Raw genomic sequence first — 20,666 nt, forward strand, 5'->3', positions numbered from 1 at the left:
TAAAGCAATAATAATGCTGATGGTGAGAACTAACATTAATAAAGTGGGAGAATATTTGAGCTGAATAATGACAATGACTACGTTTATTTACTTAGATTAGTGATTAACATGATTAAAGACTATCTTAGAAACGTCTCTGAAATGTTTGATTTGTCTAACATCAACTGAAATAACAGGTTAAACTGGGTTTGTTTTTAAACCTCCAGGTTTTAGAGAAGGAAAAACGTATGTTTTGCCTTTAAATTATAGGTTTTTAAAGGACATTTCAGTAGAGATTTTATGTTGAGTGAATTTGATTATATTTCTGAAGTTAGTTTTTAAAACTAAAATTATAAAGTAAACACAAAAACCCCTGTTGACTTAATAGTCAACAAGTATGAATAGCTTTGTCTTTGCTGATGGCTGTGTAACTGATTTAGGATTCTCATTGTGGATTCGGTGTTTCCACTCCTGAGAAGGAGCAGCCAAGGGTGCATTTCTAGCAGGAATAGCTTCGTGGAGAGAGAGGCCTGGCTCTGGTCGTTGCCATCACTTCTCTTCCAGGTCGCAGAGAGAGCAGCAAGTCAAGAACTGGCCGGGACTGGAGCTGGGCCCGTGTGGGAAGAGTTGCTGTGCTGAATGGCCTGTGGACTCGGGAAGCAGCTCTCCTAGAAAACGAGCGCCAGGTATTCTTGCCTAGAAAACAAAATTCAGCGAAACATTCTTGTAAAAGTCAGTATTTTAAAAAATTCAGTGGGTCGTTTAGGGCAGCTCCCTTTTAGTGAGAATGAAAGATGACTCCATCCACATTCCTTGTCCCGTCGGGGTGACCCTCAGCCTGCTAAACAGACAAACTGACTGACCTCACTGCGGCCTTCCACAGCATGTGCCGCGTGTTGGTGGGGGAGAGCAGCTGGGTGAGGAGTGGTCGGTGTAACAAGTTACCAAGGATTTAAAGCGATAAAACGGTGAGTTACTAAATCATCATCCTGTTGTTAATGGTTCATATTCCAGTAATAAATGAGAAACTACTCTTCATTTGTGTCCTTGGCATCGATTATGACCCTTCTGATAATCACTGACTGCTGGGAGTTTATTCATCAAACATTAAGTGTTCGCTCTGTACCAGGTACTATTCCAGGCATTGGGAACACATAGGTATATAAGAGAATATCTTCAAGGAATTTCTAGCCTATAAACATTCATCCGATCTCTCAGCAAAAATTATAACCCAGCAGCACATGCAAGAGCCATATGGACCCCAGTGGAGGGAGGGATTTGCCCCATGGGGGGCTGTCGGAGTAAAGGAAGTGTTCGCCGGTCTTCCCAAAGAAATAGGTGTTTATTCTTGTTACTAAAAGATGAGTAAGACATTGTCTGTCAGAGGAGGGAAGATTCATAAGCGAAGGAAACAGCATTAGCAACGTCAGGAGGTATACAATGGGGATGGTGAGTTTGGAGAATGTCAAGAAGACTGCTCTGGCTCAGGCGTGAAGGCATGCTGGGAAACAAGGTGGACATATGGTTTCTGCACAGCCTGTGAAAGGCCTGCTAGCCCATATGACATTTAGAAGGTATCTTATAAGCAAAGGGCAGCCATTGGTGATTTTCAATAGGGGAGAGACTGTTTTCATATCATATCTAGCTTTGTTTTCATATCGTAGCTGGGTGGGTGTCAGTGTGGAGAATGGATTAGAATAGAAAGCTCCTGGAGAAAAGTGCAGTTTTCTGGTACAACTGCACTTTTTATTACAACTGGTACCCAGCGAGTTAGGAGGGACTCACACCAAACGTGTAGCAGTGGGAATGTGGGAATGGGAAGGAACAGCAGGCTTGACAGCACTTTACAGAGGTGGAGATGGCAGGCTTGGAAGACTGGAGCCTGGGAGTAAGAGTGAAATTAAAATGACTTCCTCAGGGTCAGGGAGAGGCTCTTCAGTGAAACAGAAAGCAGAAGGAGGGGCACTTGAGAGGGAATGTAACACTGAATCTAGGAGACGAGGCAAGTGAGGGAGTTTTCTAAAAACCCAGGTGTGAATGTTTGTTGAGTGCTATAGTTTTGAAACTCAGGAGCAGGTATGAGCTGAGGTATGAATGTGAAAGTTGAACCACAGTAATGAGTCAAAATGACTAGGAAAAGCCGGAGATGTCTGAAATGGGTCCCTGGGTAATGCTTACTTTTAAGGGTAAGGTCATGGGACAAGAATCCGTGAGAGGAACAAGAAGGAGTAGCCAAAGAGACAGGAGAAAAAAGGAAGGAATGGTGTTCTGCAAGCCAGTGGAAAAGAGTGTTTTACCTAGAAGAGGATGGACGCTAGTGTAGGATGCAGTGAACACCCAGAAGGACGACCCCTAAAAGTGGTTTCCGCCATCAGGTGGGCACGGCCAGTGTTGTACGGCTCTTCCAAGGTCCCAGGGGTGGAAGCCAGGTGACAGTGCACTGTGATGTGGTCGGAAGATGGGGGAGTGGCTGTGTTTTCTTCGCATTGTTTTTCTCATAGAATAGATGGTTTACTACTTCATCTACTCTCTGGCCCGTTACTCATGGAGATATAGGTGACCCAGTTTTCAAAAGCAACTGGCTGGGCTTAGAGGGTGCAAGCCCCAGGCTTGGAAAGCTGTTCCTCTTTTCAAAGATAAATGGCCTCTGTGGAGTTTGCATGTATCTGCCAGTTAGAACTGTAAGGTCAGCTGAGTAAATGAGACAGTTGGACTCGTAGTGTAGTAAGTGGAAAGGCTGCACTAATTGTAAGACAGAATCCTCAAACTTGACAAGTTTACTGGTCCAGACATGAGTTCTGAAGAGGGCCCCCCCTTCCGTACTCTCTCTCTCCACTTCGCTTCTCGGTGCTTCTAGGCCTCCTGTGGCAGCTCCAGGCGGAGCCACTGGCAGAGAAGAACAGAAGGGCAGAGTGGACCGAACGACAAACCACTGTCCTCACACTCCAACCTCAAGTTCATTCTGTGCTAAGCTGCTAGCCACTAGTTTCTTCCGTGGGACATGAAATTATTTTAACATAATTATTTTCACATAAAATCATTGCAAATATCTCCTTTCTTTCTACCCTGAGAACAAGTTCCCCGTAGAAACGTGGATGTGCCAAGCTATAAAATGTGGCCTTCTAAATCAGAAATGCTGTCGACAGAACCTATTTTAATGGATAAACCAGATTTTTATCTGGAGCGGAACTGAGTTCCCCCAGCACTGGTTCTGCTGCCAAGTCTCCTCAGCTGTGTTTGATTGTTGACTATATGGGAATCACTAGCTTATTAAGAATTGCTCAAACACACTGGATTGTCTTAAATCCTTAAAGTAACTATTTATGTACAAACACTCATAAAATTAGAGAGAGCTGGCGTGGATTTAGGTAGAGTAAGGGACTCTGAGAGAAGCCAGTCATCAGCTGTCCCCGCTCCTGAGTGACACTTGCACCAACGGCTAATTCTCCCTGCAGCCACCAGAGGACACATTTTCAGCTGAATTAATATATGAAGCACTTAAAAAATTCTGTTGACAGGTTGTATCTAGCATTGATTTTCTGTTTTGCATTTTCATTTGACCTGAAATACTATCTTTAAAAGTTTCTTGAATCCTAGAAATGAAAAAGAGGTTTAAGCTAAGAACAATATAAACAAAGTAAGTGTGGAGAGCATTCTGTCCACTTTTCCATTTTCTCCAATATTCCAGGCCTGCCATCAGTGTGCACCACGTATTGTTTTGCCTGGGCGTTGGCCCTTGACCCATACACACGTGACATTTGACAGGCTAGGAAGACTTCTTAGACAAATATCAGCCCGGAGTTTGAATGGAAATAGGCCATTTAGCAAACAGATAATAAACAGAACCTGTGAGGTGCAAAGATCACAGTCCTACCCCTGTGGGGAAAGAATTTATAATAAAATCATGCAAGGCTCCATCTGAGAGCTTCTCAAGAGTGAAACCAAAGCTTGAAAAGGCCTCATCAATTTAAAAAGAGAGCAGAATTTTCCTTCTCAACAACTAGGGTTGTCAGGTAAAATACGACAGTATTTGGGACATATTTAGACCAAAAAAAGTATTTGTTGTTTATCAGAAATTAAAATTTAACTCGATGACCTGTATCTTTATTCTCTAAATCTGTCAATCCAATCAACAACAAAAGTAAGCATGGCAGTTCAGCACTAGCCCCTGCAACCTGCTATCACCAGATCTGAATCACCAGCAAGAGCCCTCCCAGACTTCTCCGGCCAAATAACCAAACAATAGGGCTCTTTGTACAAAAACAGGTCAAGGCAATACAAATACAACAAACTAGCTCCTGGGGTTGCCCCAGCCCAGCCAAATGATTCAAGTTAGTCCAGGATGATTAGGGGCATAATTGTTTCTTTCCTAATTCCCCCTAGGCTATACTGAGTGACCCCCAACTAGTCACTCCTTTGTTTCTGCTTTATCTTCTACTGTCTAGTAATTGAATGTTATTATAGAGTAGAACTCTGTGGACAGAACAAGGTAATTTAGGTCACCCTGCAAGGCAAGGGGACCTCCACCTTCCTTCATTTCGCATCCCGAGATGTGGAGTGTCTCACCTGGGGAGAGCATTCTGTGTCCTGAACTCTTAGCCTCCTTTGGTTGACCCAAAGTCCCTTAGACCATTTCCCAAAGGAGATCTGGAAAAACCCAGAAGCAAAATACAGTGCCCCAGGCTCTCCCTCCTTGAGCTTTTAGCATTGAAACCCTCGGTTATGGATGGTTTTTAATAAGGCATGGATTCCTACTCTGGTATTAATTCCCAAGTGTTCACCTCCCCCAGGGGGGCCTCAGAAGCCATGATTGGCAAGAAGGAGACAGTCCTGATTTTCCTGCCCAGGGTGCCTTTATCCCCTTGCCCTGTATGTGGTTGCTTCCTATATTCAAGAAATGCTTATACTTTCCCTATTCTTTGTGGTTTGCATTCTTAGCTATTGCACACAATGAGAGGGGCTTATCCCCCTTTAGGAAATTTTTTAGTTTTTTTAAGAACAGGGCTGACTTTCTGACCTCAAACAACCAGGTAGACCAACACCCAAGAAAGCAAAATATACCCTTTCTCTAATGCATCTCCAGGTGTGCTAGGCTGTTGGCTTGGTAGAAATTGCAACCTCAACAACTCACCCCCTGCTGTCCATTAAGTGCATACACTGGGCAAGCCTAGGCGATATGGCTGTGACAGGAACCCAGGCCTCTCAGAAGAGTGAAACCTCCATGAGAAGAGCTGCTCAGAGAAGACTGGTTCAGAGGGACAACTTGAGCTAAAACCCTGAGCAGAAGGTGTTGGATTAGCTTAGCAGAGGGAAGGAATGAGTTCCACTGTAAGACCAGTAGGAATGAAAGTCCAGAAGCTTCAGTCAGAGCCAGTTTATCCATCAGGCAATATAGACTGAATGTCTAGGATCTAATTGCTTTTAGGGACCATTGAAAATGTTTGAGATCTGATGAAAAAAAAAAACATGAAGAAAAGAAAGAAAATTACTCCAAAGAAAAGAAAATACGAAATAGATGTCAACAAATTTTTAACTACGTGTCTGTAAAATGTAAAAACTTTGTTAACTGAGCACTTATAAACTTCTCATTGCATTTGAAAATAACTTATGGATTAGATTTCCTCACTTTATCAGAATCCCCAACTATGTACTGCCCAGAAATCATAGGTAGTCATTAATGAAATATTTTGCCCATAGTCAAATAATTTGAAGAGCAAAATAATACATATTATTTAACATTTTACAGAAAAAAATTGATTGGGATATGAGTACATTTTATTTTTTATCTTTTTATTGAATTTATTGGGGTGGCACTGGTCAACAAAATTATACAAGCTTCAGGTGCACAGTTCACCAACACATTATCTGTGCACTGTAGTATGTGTTCACCACCCCCAGTCAACTTTTATCACCATTATCACCAACTTTTTATCCATCACCATTTATCCCCCTACACCCTCCTTCTGCTCCTCCCCAGCCTCCTTTCCCTCTGGTAGTCACCGTACTGTTGTCTACGTCTATGAGGTTTATTTTCTCTTGGGCTTAATCCCTGCACCTTTTTCACCCAGTCCTGCAACCCTCCTCCCTTCTGACAGCTGCCGTCTGTTCTCTGTATCTATGAGTCTGTTTCTATTTTGTTTGTTAGTTTATTTTGTTCATTAGATCCCACGTATAAAACCACGAAATTATATGATACTTGTCTTTCTCTGACTGGTTTATATCTCTTAGCATAACACTGTCCAGGTCCAGCCAGGCTGTCACAAGATTTCCTTCTTTTTGTGGCCGACTAAGTATTCCATTGTGTAAATGTACCACAGCTTTTGAATCCACTCATCTACTGATGAGCACCTGGGTGGCTTCCATAGCTTGGCTATTGTAAATAACGTTGCAATGAGCACAGGGGAATCTCTGGGTCAAAAGGCAATTCCGTCTTCAATTTTTTTGAGGTATCTCCATATTGCTTTCCACATTGGCTGCCCCAGTCTGCATTCCCACCAACAGTACACAAAGGATTCCTTTTCTCCACATCCTTGCCAATGTTTGTTGTTTGTTTATTTATTGATGATAGCCATTCTGCTAGTTAGAGGTGATATCTCATTGTGGTTTTAATTTGCATTTCTCTGATGATTAGTGACATTGAGCATCTTTTCATATGTCTGTATGTCCTCTTTAGAAAAGTGTCTATTCAGATCCTTTGCCCATTTTTCAATTGGACTGTTTAATTTTTTGGTATTGAGTTTTATAAATTCTTTTTAAATTTTGGAGATTAACCTTTTCTTAGGTGTATTGACGAATATGTTCTCCCATTCAGTAGATTGTCTTTTCATTTTGTTGCTGATTTCCTTTGCTGAGCAAAACCTTTTTAGTTGATATAGTCCCATTGTTTATTTTTTTCTTTTGTTTCCCTTGCCCGAGGAGCTATATCAGAAAAAATATTGCTACAAGCAATATCTGAGACTTTACTGCCCATGTTTTCTTCTAGGATTCAAGACCATGTTTTTATAGTCTTGAATCTAACACTTAAGGCCTTTTTATTATATTTTATCAATTATGCTATTATAGTTGTCCTGACTTATCCCCCATTGTCCGCCTCCACCCAGTGACCTCCACTCCCTCAGGCAATGCTCCTACTATTGTTCACCTAACCTCTTCGTACTTCTTAATCCCCACACATCTTCACCCATTCTCCCCCTCACCACATGCCCCCCCCACAATCTGGCAAACTTACAGTAACTAACTTCTTTTCTCTTGCTTTTAGAGTCTCTCTTTCTCTTTAACCTTTGGCCTTTTAATAATGATGTGTCTTGGAGTGGGCCTCTGCGCTGATCATATTTGAGATTCTCTGTGCTTCCTAGACTTGCATGTCTATTTCCTTCACCAAATTAATGAAGTTTTCTTTCACTTTTTTTTTCAGATAGATTTACAATTTCTTGCTTTCTCTTCTCCTGGCATGCCTATGCCACAAATACTGGATTGCTTAAAGTTGTTCCAGAAGCTGTTTATACTATCCTTATTTTTTTGAATTCTTGTTTCTTCTTCTTGTTCTGTGTAGTTGTTTTTTGTTTCCGTATGTTCCAAACCATCAATTTGTTTCTCAGCTTCCTCCATTCTACTATTGTTTCCCTGTAAATTGTTGTTTGTTTCAATTAGTGTATACTTCGTTTCTGACTAGGTCTTTTTTATGCTGCTTAAGTCCTCAATAAGTTTTTTAAACATTGTTATAAACAGTGGAGGATCAGCTGTGCAGGGGCAGCATGATGGTACTCCAACATGGTCTGTAGCTACCCGCTGGGTATGTTGGCCCTGGGGTTACCTAGGGGTGCAGGCCAAAAATCAGCCCCCACCTGCAACATTTAAGTCTAATCCATTTTGAGTTTATTCTGGTGTATATTGTAAAAGGGTGGTCTAGTTTTATTTTTTGCACATACCTGTCCAATTTTCCCAAAACCATTAATTGAAGAGACTGTCTTTGCCTCCTCTGTGAAATATTAATTGACTATAAAGTTATGAGTTTGTTTCTGAACCCTCTATTCCATTCAGTTGATCTACATGTCTGTTTTTATGCCAGTACCAAACTGTTTTGATTACTTTGGCCTTGTACAATAGTATAGTTTGACATCAAGTAACATGTTTTCTCCAACTTTGTTCTTCTTTCTCAAGATTGCTGTGGCTATTTGGGGTCCTTTGTGGTTCCATATAAATTTTTGTAATATTTGTGCCAGGTCTGTGAAATATGCCATTGGTATTTTGATAGGAATTGTATAGAATCTATAGATCACTTTGGGTAGTATGGACAGTTTAATGACGTTAATTCTTCCAATCCATAAACACAGTACATGCTTCCACTGTTTTCTATCTTTTTCAATTTCTTTCTTCAGTGTCATAGAATTTTCCAAGTATAGGTCCTTTATATCCTTGGTTAAATTTATTTCTAGGTATTTTTTTGAAGAAGTAGTAAATGGGATTGTTTTCTTAGTTTCCCTTTCTGAGAGTTCATATTGGTGTATAAAAATGCAACTGATATTGGATATTTATTTTGTATCCTGCTATTTCATTGCATTCATTTATCAATTGTAGTAGTTATCTTGGTGGAATGGTTAGGGTTCTCTATACACAGTGTCACATCATCTGCAAATAATGAGTTTTACTTCTTCCTTTCCAATTTGGATGCTTTCTATTTCTTCTTCTTGTCTGATTGCTGTGGCTAGGACTTCTAGTACTATATTGAATAAGAGATGAAAGCAGACATTCCTGTCTTGTGCCCACTCTTAAGAGAAACACTAGTAGTTTTGCCTATTGAAGATGATGTTGACTATGGATTTGTCATATGTGGCCTTTATTGTGTTGAGGTATGTTCCTTCTACTCCCACTTTACTGAAAGTTTTTATCATAAATAGGTGCTGGATTTTGCCAAATGCTTTCTTTTTTGCCTCTCTTGATGTGATCATGTGATTTTTATCCTTCATTTTGTTGTTGCAGTGTATCACATTCATTGATTTGCAGATATTGCACCAACCTTGCATCCCCAGAATAAATCCCACTTAATCATGGCTTATGATCTTTTTAATGTATTGCTGGATCCAGTTTGCTAAACTTTTCTGAAGATTTTAGCATCTATGTTCATCAAGGATATTGGCCTTTAATCTCCTTTTTTTATCTGGTTTTGGAATTAGGAGGATGTGAGTACATTTTAGTGTATGTGGGATATATGTGGGACAGGGTCTCCAAAAGTATGAGTGTCTAAGGCCAATGAGGGTTTTAAAACAGTAATTACATTGTTCAGAACTACTTACTTACCTTGCCCTTAGCTTCCTATTTAAGAGTCCAGCTCAGTGACCTCTGAAGAGCTTATTCTGATTAGCACCATGACTAATTACACACAAATAGAATTTATACACAGAACAGAAATTCCTTAAGCTCATAGACAAATGTGAAAACTAAATAAAAGAGCACCTCTCTGAATTCCCACACTAAGAATGATTTGTTTTTTAGAAAAGGCTTGTGAACACCACAAGAAAAAAAGCTTCCAAAATGCTTTTGAGAGTTCTCTGCCCTATGCCCATCCTGGTGGAGTCCAGTCTGGAATAAATACCTTTGTATTTGGGGGGACATTCACTCTCAGCCTTCCATTCTACCATACTCCCCATCATTCCTGCATAGGTGACATTTGGACAGACTATTAAAGAGAAGGGGTCAGAAATGGGACTGAGGGGAGGGGACCACCTGCCTACATTTGATGATGGAGTACAAGGGAGTGGGGAATGGGGCTGTGAAGAAAGGTGTGGAAGATAAATATATTTGATGAAGTGACAGTGAATGTACTGTGATTGGAGCTTATGATTATTAGATGTGATGTTATCCATGATATAACCCCCTTTTATCTGGAGAGAGCAGGGGAAAAGGAGACAGAGTGTTCGTTCCCTTGCCCTCCCAAAGTCTGTCTGCAAGTTTAATGATAGCTCTGTGTTGCGTTGATGCTGCAGCTGCCCGCACCAGGCCTGTACCCAAAGGTTCAGCCCTGTCTGTCTTCTGCTGGTACCCAGGGTCTTTCCAAAGCATGGAGTGGGTGGTGCCTCACCTCTCTTTGCCGGGCCCAAGGACTGCCTCTGTAGGGAACAGAAACAATAAAATGGCATTGGTCTGGTGAAGATAGTGTAAAGTATATAAAACAAAATGAAGTCACTCATGCCAACCAAGATGGGTGCCAATCAGTCATGACACTTCGGTTCAAGAGGGAAACTACCTAAGTCACACTAGACACATGTGGCAAGGAGACACACCTAAGATATCTGCACACATGACCAGAAAAGCTGTGTCTGCAGAGCAGGACCACCCACAGATGGGCTCCTGGGGAAATTCCACCCTCGGCATCAGGGTTGCCAAGACATCTATCCAGAGATCCAGAAGGGTGGGTATACCACTCTCAAGATGTAACTACAGCAGGCTCTGGACCTCTTCCAGACAGGTGAGCTCACCCCACACACCAGAGGGCTGTTCCACGCCACACTGGTCTCCCTTGGCATCAGCTGCCAGAGGATCTGCTCTGCTGAACTGAGGACTTCATCTGCTCTGCTGCCCACCTGGATCTGGAGGTCCTTCCTTGCAAGATGCTGACAACTCCCTTGACTACTGTGCTCTCTCCTAGACTTGGAGACTGAGACTCTGGGACTTGTTTCTTTATTACCCATAGATTGTTATGTGTGTGTGTGTTATACTTCTCTTACAGTGTTAGAGTGTGAGTAGTATATTAATATATGTTGATGTTCTACTTTGAGTGAACCTGTATTTACTAAAAGCTGAGTGAATAGCATAGTTACCTCTTGTGACTCTTGTCTATTCCTTGGTGCAGGGTTGCTCGGTATGCAGCCAGCCACGCAGTTGCCCAGCTGACTTATGGGAAAGACTATATTGTAAATATATGCTCATGACAGCCTCCACTGTTCTCTATCAACCTTATTTGCAGCTTCTTGACTGCTACTTTGAAGCCTACCAGCATGTGTTGGACCCTGAAGAGAGGTTTGTCTTGGCACAAGTGATCACTGATACCATGCGTAGGTGCCCCAGGTTTGATCTCAGCCCCCTTACTTCAGTAAGGCCTACTGAGATGAATGCATCTGCTTGAGGCTTCACCTGCAGTTAGTGAGGAACATCCTCAACGAGCATGTGAGTACAGTTGGCTTTTAATAGTATATGTGAGAAGAAGATGGAAAATGTGACCAGAACTGAAAACCATTTTCTTTTCATTGTGGGCCCAGAAGCTTGGATTTCTAGGGCAGCATGTACAGCATGCTTCATTGTAAACTCATTTGCATTGTTGAATTCCAAGCATAACCACAGTCTTAGAGGGCGGCTTCCAACCCTAACTACATATAATGGTCCACAACGAATGGATTATAGACTTCATTGGTAATGAAGGAAGGACTAACCATACCCCTTTATAAGACATTGATGTATACAGTTATGTTTATTATTTTTTAATAAACTATTAAAAATGACTATTTTTAGGACACTAAAGGGAGCAAACACGGTGTCTGTCCTCTGGGGGAAAGCTAGTGGCAGGATGTAAGAGGTGGTAAAGATGATTTCTGTACATTTATCTCCCTTAGGCCTAGGTGGAATTGTTTCCTTGTAGTCAATTATTTGACAAAAAGTTTTCTTGTGCTTCTTAAGACTGAGTGAAGTTGGCTGCCTTTGCTTTTCTTGGCTAACCCTTGGCTCAGACTGAGAGGCCAGCATGTTCCTGTATGAGAGGATCCTCAAAATTATGTCTGGCTGAAAATGGGTCAAACAATAAAGAGATGCAAAGGGCCGATGTTTTTCTCATGCCAAGGCTCATAACTCACATCCATGGGAAAGTTTGACTCTTCTAATTTTAACCTGCGTGCTACATTTCTAGATAGAATGTCAGCGGGAGTATGTCTCAAGGCTTCGGCAAGAAGGCCATCCAGAGGATAGAAATAATTGTGAACTCCTCCTAACATAATTTGCGAAGAACTTAATTCCATCAACAATAGCTGGTAAGCTAGTGTTATCTTTAGATATTTGACATTTAATCTTCTAGATAAGTTAAGGGTATGATGTTAAGTCCAAATAGTATTTGGAAGATGAGAGAAGTAGAAATAAAAGCCACCAAAGAGAGATTTCCTTGCATCCTCAATATTGTTTGCTTTGTAAGTAACAAGCAATAGTAGGTCGATTTTAAACTCATGCCACTGGGTGCCGAATCTTCTCTTCCTGAGAAGACCTAAAAAAAGCAGTGGCACTTGAAATGCCATCAGAGGATTTAATCAGAGCTTCCACATAGCCAACATGTATGAAACTTGGATGTGCTTAAAGCTTTCCCAAAAAGAAATTTCTTTTTTCTGGAAAAGAAAATGCCACCAAAAAGGTTTTTGCTGATCCACCACCCCTTGAAGGAATACATGCAATTTCCTGAGACCACTCAGAAGGGGTACATATTTTGTCCCCCCTTGGTATGTAGTATGACCTCTCCCCCCTTTCCCTGCCAGCGTTTGAGGGTGGAGACGGAACTGAGAAGTGGGTGACCAGCCCTAGGTTGTCGTGTGGCTCAAGACTGCAGTTTCTTGCCTTCGGATGGGTGGAAACAGTGTCCCACACTTTGCAACATCCAACGTGTGTTTGTTGAGCACTTACATGCGCTGGGCAACACGCTAGGTGTGTGCTGTTCACACACATGTGAACGACAGAAGCATGGCCCTATGCTCCTGTGAAGTACACCGTGCTCCACAGGACAGACAGACTTTCAGTGGGAAACTGCCACAGTGGCTATGGTGTCATCTTGGGGACCAAGTGGGTGCCATGAGATTTCATAGCTGTCTCTTGAGAAAGAGCCCTTGGAGCCCCAGGCACAAGACTGCATTTCCTCCTCAGACATTTCTAGGGACTGATTTCTTCACCAGTCCTGAGAAAAGTCAGCGGAGGAAATGCAGTCTTATTACCAGTCCTCAAGGTAATAAGCTTGGGACACCAGCTGTGTATGTGCAACTTGCTGTGGTAAGAATCTACTGTTTAGAAAATGAGGGTTTTGGCAGAATATGCCAGGCCCATGTGGATGCTAAGTCCTGCCAGCAGAGTCTCAAAAACAATTGTTATTTGCTGGATAAGATTCCTTGCACGCCCAAGGATTCTTCGTATTTTTTAGGAACTAGGACTAGGGAATCCTATTTGCATAGGTTTAAGAAGTATTTCTGTTGTTTAGTTCCATGCAGGTGTAGAAAGGAACTTGGTCTGTGCTGTACCCTCCATTTGCAAAGGAATACCCACAGAAAGTGTTTGGTCATCTCTGCCTCACTCATTTATAAATACAACATTCTTATGGCAAACACAAACGATTCGGTGTTTGTCACCCCCTTGGTATGTGGTATGGCCTCACTCCACTTTCCCTTACAGCCTTTGTATATAGGATTTAAAGATTGTTTTTGTCCATTAACATTTTGGGGGGAAAGTGGATAACGACTCAGGTGAAAATAGAAACTAACCATGGAAATTATTTGTTTAATATTTAGTCACTTTTAAGTTACTGCATTTCTAAATATTTGACTAAATATTGATTACCAGCATGTTGACAGATTTGCTTTATACAGTCAAAAAATCTTGCCCTTGTACTTTTAGAATAAACTCCTATATCTTCCCATTTTAAAAGGGTTCCCATAAAAGCAAAGAGCATGTTGAATAATCTGGTGTGTTCCCTGGACAGCCTCTGAGGCCCCTTCAGGTTCTTGGTTCCTAAAAAATAATATCTTAGTTTAAAGGAGCTGTTTTATTGGTCTTTACATTTTTTTAATTCAAATATCTTTGGAAATAGATTAAATTCTCATTGTGTAAATTGACACTAGTTGCTCCCTTTTTAAAACCCAACTTTGAAAAACATGTGTTTACTGGGGTTCCACCTTCCTGGGGCCTGGTCTCGCTGATCCCCGGGGCCCTGGAGCCCTGGGGCCCTGGTTCCTCCTTCCAGGAGGCCCACCACCCCTACAGGCCTCGCTGGAGAGACTCGCGCTGCAGCTGGCACTGGATGTGTGGCTCGCCGGGCCAAACCCGAGTCCTGGAGCAGTGCACAGATCCAGGGAGATGTAGGTTCGCAGAAAGGGGGAGGTGGGTCCTTGGCAAAGAGAATGTTTCCTCCCAGATGTTCCTACTTAGTTTTGTTTTTCTGTTTGGCTCTATTCCTCCCCTGTTTGGCCAGAGACAGATCATAGTCCTGGGTTTTGCCAACATTTTTATGTGATTTTTTTTCATTTTGTGCAAGGTTTCTGGTTTATCCAGATGCTGCTACAATGAAAGTTGAAAGGGAGATGTATATAGGTATGTGGGAAATGTTTTCTGGTTTATTATTCATATTTTAACAATGTACATTTGTAAATAGAAGTTATATATTTTCTTTCCACTAAGACTCTTTCTAAAGCTCACTCCTTTTGTCCTGAGCTGAGAGTTGGTAGAGAAGAGAGAGGACCAAATGTGGGGTCAGGAACCTGGACTACAGTTCAGCCCTACCATTGACTTCTGTGTGACCCTGAGCCGGTCTCTCAGCCTCTCTGAGCCTCAGTCTCTCCTATTTAGCAACATTGTGTTTGTGTATTTGAAGGTGAGTGGTAGTGAGTGAGACTAATGATCTCTAAAGGCCCTTCCAGCTCTAACAATCTGTTGTTCAAACTGTGGCCTGATGATGAGCATGGCGTTTGCAGTTGGATTTTAATTCTTTTATTTTTCAGTTAAGGCTCCACCACTGAGCCTGGGTTTCCGGTGTGACCGTACTCTGCGTGGGTACTTGCTGTATATAAAGGAACTTTTAAGGGCTCGGCTGCTAAAAATATGTTTCATGTGTCTGGCTTGGCCTCCTATCCCCCTCCTGCTCAAACATTTTACTTTCAATTAATTTTAAGTTGGTCAAAATAATATAATACAGAATTTTATCAAAGGAGGAAAGCAAAAAAATTACCCTAAATATGACCACTCTTATGCATTCATGATCATTTTTCTGAATTCAGGTATTCTTCATTTGCATGTTTTACATAGTTATAATCAAACACTTCATGCAATGCCATCTCTTGTTTTCCTCCGTTAACATTACATTGTGTATTTTTCTGTGTTGCTAACTAGTCTTTGTGCTTGCTTTTATAACTGCATCATTCTCTTAAGTGACGATCGTAACTTCTCTAACCATTTCCCTGTTGATGGGCATTCAAGTACATTTCTAATTTTCCATTATTATTAAACATGCTTTAAGGTACCTCTCCATGCTGATAGATTTTTCTATATTTTGAATCAGTTCCTTTTGATAAATTCTTGGAAGTGAAATTGCTGGAACAAAATTTAAGTCTTTGGATAACATGTTGGCGGATGGTTTGTCAAGAGTTGTGCTGTTGGGGTGGTGCACACACAGTACAATACACAGATGATGTGGTACAGAAACTTACACAACTTTATTAACAAGTCTCACCCCAATAAATTCCATGCAAATTTTTAAAAAGGACTTGTGCCAAGTTATGATGCCACCAGTCATGTTTAGGAGTGCCATTCCTGTTACAATGGTCAGTTCCAGGGGTCAACATAGAACGTCTGCTCCACTGCACGCATATATAGAAAAGGTAGAGTTGTACTGTGAGTTCATATTCTCTTGCTATTTGTTCAGATTAAATATTCTTCTAAATGTCTTGTTACAAGCTATATTATTTTTGTAAATTTTCTGTTCTTTCCCTTTTATTTATCTCTTAGAATCCTAATGTAGTTCTTACCCACTTACACACATTTTTCTTAAATAAAATCTTTAATCCTTTCATCATCATATTTTTTGCAAATATTTCTCCCAAATTGTTTTTTTAATTGTTAACAGAAACTTATTTTTATATAGTAAAATATGTTGATCTTATCCTTTGTGATTTCTTCTATATTCCTAAATCCATAAAGTAAATATTTCCCTAGATGTTTAATATTTATTTTATTCTAATTTCTTAAAATGTTCATTTCATTTTAAAAGTATTCAACCCCTTTAGTATTCCACCTGGAATGTGTGTGTGTGTGCGTGTGTTGTGAAGTGGGGCTCAAAATTGAATTTTCCCCGAAATAGCCAGTCATGTATTCTTATAGTTTACCGAGGATTTTTTTCACTTTGTATTACAGTACCAGATATTTAAAATGTATTTTAAATTATTTTATAAATCATAGTAAATGTCTGAAATACCTATCTAGGCTCCCATTGATACCACACAGTTTTAATAATGATTATTTTTCAATTGTGTTCAAATTCGGATCTAGAATTGATAAATATGTAAATTAAACTTGTGTATTAGGCCAGAAAAGGGGGCATGTATTAGCCTCAGAAGACGTGTAGAAATTAGTTTAATATATTTCTTTGAAGAGTATAAGGGGACTAATGGGTAATGGAAAAATACATTAAAGATTAAATTAATAAAAATAAATGTATCACTTCAGAAGACTCCAAGAGCATGGCAACTGCATCCTTGCATAGACAAGGTTTTCTGCAGACAGACAGATAGATAAGGGAGCTCACGCCTGCTTAGGGAGCCAAACCCAAAAAGGCAGAGCCCAGGTCCCCAGCTGGGTCCTTGCTGGGACTGGTATACAAGAGGGCAGCAGAGATCGCAGAGCAGAGGAGCTGACGGTGACAGGGGGCACTGGAGAGGGTGTGGCTGTTTCACAAGTGGCTCAGGGCTGGCTCTGTAAGGCAGTTTAGTTCCTGAAAATCCACTGAACTCAGAATTAGGAAACCTAAATGTGCTCTTGTGCTGCTATGTGACGCTGAGGAAGTTTCAGTGTTGCTTCAGACCCCTCCCCAGTGAAAGGGAACTAACGGGGTCTGCAATGCCCACTTTCGGGGGTCTTGTGAAAGTAAATGAGTTAATGTACACAAAAATACTTTGAATTTTTGAAAATGCAATTAGAGGGGCTTATAAGAAATTGTTGTTGTTATTAGCCACTAAAATACTTGACAAATATCAGGGACTTATATTTCTGTTTAGGTTGTCTTTGTTGCTTTTTTTCTTTATTTTCACTTAAAACGTTTATAATAATGATAGCAACAAATACTATGTACCAGGCATTTTTGCAGCTACTAACTCACTGAACCCTCTTAACAACACTACTAGGTAATTACTACCTATTAGTGCTTATTTTGTGCTGTTATTACCCTCCCTTTACAGATGAGACTAAGAAACAGTGAAGTTGAATAAATTGCCCCAAATCTCACAGACTGTGAGTGACAGAGTCAGGATTTGAGCCCAGAAAATCTGCATCCAGAGTCTGTGCCACTAACAGTATTTTTCTTGATATGTAATATTTCTTTATTCTATATTTTAAAAAAGTACTTTGTTTTCTTCCAGCTGTTTTCAGCTAAAGTGATGAGAGACCCCTTTCTGGTCGAGGAGAGAGGCCTGCACTCACCCCGCTCTGCAGCAGCCAAAAGACCAAACCAGGGCCAAGGTTCTCACGTGCTCCTCCTGGAGACATTTTTCCGAACCTCTGGAACTTGTGACCCGCCACCGCCACCGGCTGATAAAGATGACTCTGGCCAGCGTACACTTAGCTCAGTCAGTGGGGGCTGTGGCTCCAGATGGAGGATAACGGACAGCCGGTCCCCCTGCCTACAAGCCTTGCCTCCTCTGCGCCCCCAGAACAGCCAGAGTAAACTTTCTAAGTCACTGAAATCATCCCCTGGTCCCCTCGCTGGCTCCTTCTGTCATCCAGGCCTTCCCACATACCTCTCTCTCGCCACTTAGCTGGGCTGGATCCCAGCACCTGGCCTTCCTCTCCATTCAGCACCTTGCCTTGCAACAAGAGGCTTACTATTGCTTTGTGGTTTTCCTCTGGTGGAAGCTCCCTGAATGCAAAATCCCCGAGTGTGTTGTTTTCCACGGTGTTCTGTCACCTGGGGTCAGGTGTGGCCTACACCCGGCCCTCAGTGAAGGTTGATTGGCTTCTTCTCGTGAATGTCATGAGGGTGAAGAGTAGCCGAGCAGAACGGGCAGCAGGCCCAGGGCTGAGGCAGCAGCAGCACTCAGGCCTGAGGGAGGCTGAGCAGGTGGGGGGTGGGGGAGGGTAATGAGTGACGTTTTAGGTATGAGTGTGAGGTGATAGTAAGACATCCGAGTGGACATGTTCCATAAGCAGGGAAAATGAGACTAGAGGGTTTGTCGCCAACCTCTGTGAGTTCTAGTGCATTCTGATCGCCACACGAGGCCCTGTAGCTCAAAGGGTCCAGTCATCTACCACCAGCCATTTTCGAGGGCCTGTTGTGGCCTCGGTCCGTACTGGGGACTTTACGTGCATTAGTTCTTTTAATCCTCAGAATATCCTTATGAGGTAGCTGGCAAACATTTCACCAGTGAGCAAGAAGGGGCTCAGAAAAGTTAAGTAATTTGCCTAAGATTCCAAAACTAGGAAGTATAGCCAAAAAATATACAAATTTAAACCATGAGTCAAGTTGTTAACCTTTATGATACTACCTCCCCATAATTTCTGGTCCTTTGATCTTCTCGAGCTCACAATCCAATAGTAGCCCCAATACAGTTCGACATTTAGTCTGTGAACGGTATGCTGCAAGAGCACAGAAATAAAGTATTTATTTCCTTCTTTTTAAGTGGATCAGGGAAAGCTTCCTAGAAGAGGGGCTGCTATGGGCTGAATTGTATCCCCCTCAAAATTGAAATGTTTGAGTCCTAACCCCCAGTACCACAGCATGTAAGTTGGTTTGGAGATAGCATCTTCACAGGAGTAATCAAGTTAAAACGAAGTTATTGAGGTGGGCCCTATTCCAACATGACTGGTGTGTCCTTATAAGAAGAGAAGATCTGGACACAGACAGACAGAGAGGGGAGACAATGTGAAGACCCAGGACAAGACAGCCAACTATAAGCCAAGGAGAGAGGCCTGGAACAGACCCTCCCTCACCGCCCTCAGGAGGAACCAACCCTGCTGACACCTTGATCTCCAACTTCCAGCCTCCAGGACTGTGAGGCTGGGTTTCTGTTGTGAAAGCCACCGGTTTATGGTACTTTGTTACAGCAGCCTAGCAAACTAATATATACCAGAGGTGCCATTTGAACTCAGCCTTAAAGCACCACTTTCTCATGAGGGAGAATGTGTTAGAATGGGGGTGGAGGAGGAGGAGATGCTGTAGACACATAAGGCTGAAATGCTGGAGGGACCTGGCTGTGAGCTGCGGAAACTCGGGAGCAGAGCTCAGAGTTGAGGCAGGACAGAGGTGGGGGTCCCAGGTTCTTACACTGGAGGGGATTGTTCCTGCGTGGGATTGGAAGGCAGACGCCCCCACGAAAGGATGGAGAAGATGGGAAGAGGACTGGGTTTGGAACACCGGGAACACCAGGATTTGAAAATAAAGAGAATGAAAAGCCAGTGAAGACTGAGAGAGCGCAGCCGCAAGGTGGGAGCCTGGACAGCCTGGGTCCAGGAGAACAAATATGTTCCCTAAGGTGGGGACAGAGGCCAGCCTTGAAGAGTTGCAAGAGGAGATGGTGAACCTTGTACTGAGGGCAATGTTGGTGACCTGATGAGGGCTCTGAGGACAGAAGCCAGCCTGTGGGAAATGAGAGCTGAGAAAGTGCCCAAGCACATCTCCTCCTACCTCACTACTATTTTCAGCCATCAGAGCAGAGGGCAGAAACCAGACCTTGTGACTCATGGACTTCCTACCCTACTCAGCTTACCTTGTTTTGCCTTTCGCTTTTGTGCTTATTCTGATGTTTTGGTTTTCTTACCACTTACTTTCCTTTTAGGGGAAATAAAAGCAAATGTTGTTGGCTCTTTTACCCCCCCTTTCAGTCTCTATAAGGAAACACGTGGGAGGTGGGTTTTGAAGGGTTCCATTTGTATGGAGGCCTGTTAACTTTGAATTTGCATCACACAGGACAAGGTGGATGATCCACTTCCTATCTTTACCACCTCTCTGCTGGAGGAGAGTGATCGAGTTGGCAGGTGAGCCTGCGGAGGGTCAACAGAAAAACAATGTAATGGCAGAATGAATGACCGGTGAGAAAGATCATTTCTACCCCCACTGCACACACAAATGCAAGTGTATTTCTAAATTCATTCCCTTATAATGGAATCAATTTAGTTCTACCTGCCATAATGCTACTTCTTTTTTCTCTTCTTTCTTTCTTTTTTAATAAGAGGGAAAAATAAGATCCCAGTCATAGAGAATAATTGGATTTAAAAACATCAAGTAACTGAGAAGTGGAAGAATCAGATCGGCGAGTTCAAGTGAGCGGGAATCACAGGCCCAGGTAGCTCCCCACATCAACTGTGTGCTCCTGGCCAGAAAGGGGGTGAAGGCTGGTCTCATGGGGCAAGAACCATAGATCAGCAGTCCAGGTCCCTTCTCTCCCTTTCCCTGGGACAAGGAAGAAGTCAGTAGAGTGTTTTGAACACTGTTGCCTCAAAACCCTAACGCCATGTTCAACTCTAACACGCATGGCAAAGTCTCGGTCAGGTTCTTTTGTTGGTCTGTGACAAAAGCTGAAACCTTTTCAAACCACTGAAACCTCTTTCTCATGCCCTACCAGTGCAGCCCGCTGGCAAAAAGAAAGCACTCTCGCCAGGAATAGATCATGAATCTACCTAACCAGGGGAAGGAATCTTTTTCTCCTCATAGGGTCAGCCATGTGCTTGGACGGAACTTCTGCCTCCTCCTT

At 42.1% G+C, this 20,666-nt stretch overlaps 1 long non-coding RNA gene across 1 annotated transcript; it reads left to right on the forward strand.

Annotated features, from left to right (window-relative positions):
- Positions 1-735: 735 nt before the first annotated feature.
- Positions 736-19,740, forward strand: LOC119000156 (uncharacterized). The gene is made up of 5 exons (XR_005069255.1): positions 736-947; positions 10,943-11,142; positions 11,876-11,996; positions 14,249-14,304; positions 17,340-19,740. It is a non-coding gene; the product is annotated as an uncharacterized LOC119000156 (long non-coding RNA).
- The last annotated feature ends 926 nt before the right edge of the window (positions 19,741-20,666 follow it).

The sequence above is a fragment of the Sturnira hondurensis genome, unplaced genomic scaffold (assembly GCF_014824575.4).
Source record: "Sturnira hondurensis isolate 20B ecotype Veracruz unplaced genomic scaffold, ASM1482457v3 Scaffold0015596, whole genome shotgun sequence".
Lineage (NCBI taxonomy): Eukaryota > Metazoa > Chordata > Mammalia > Chiroptera > Phyllostomidae > Sturnira > Sturnira hondurensis.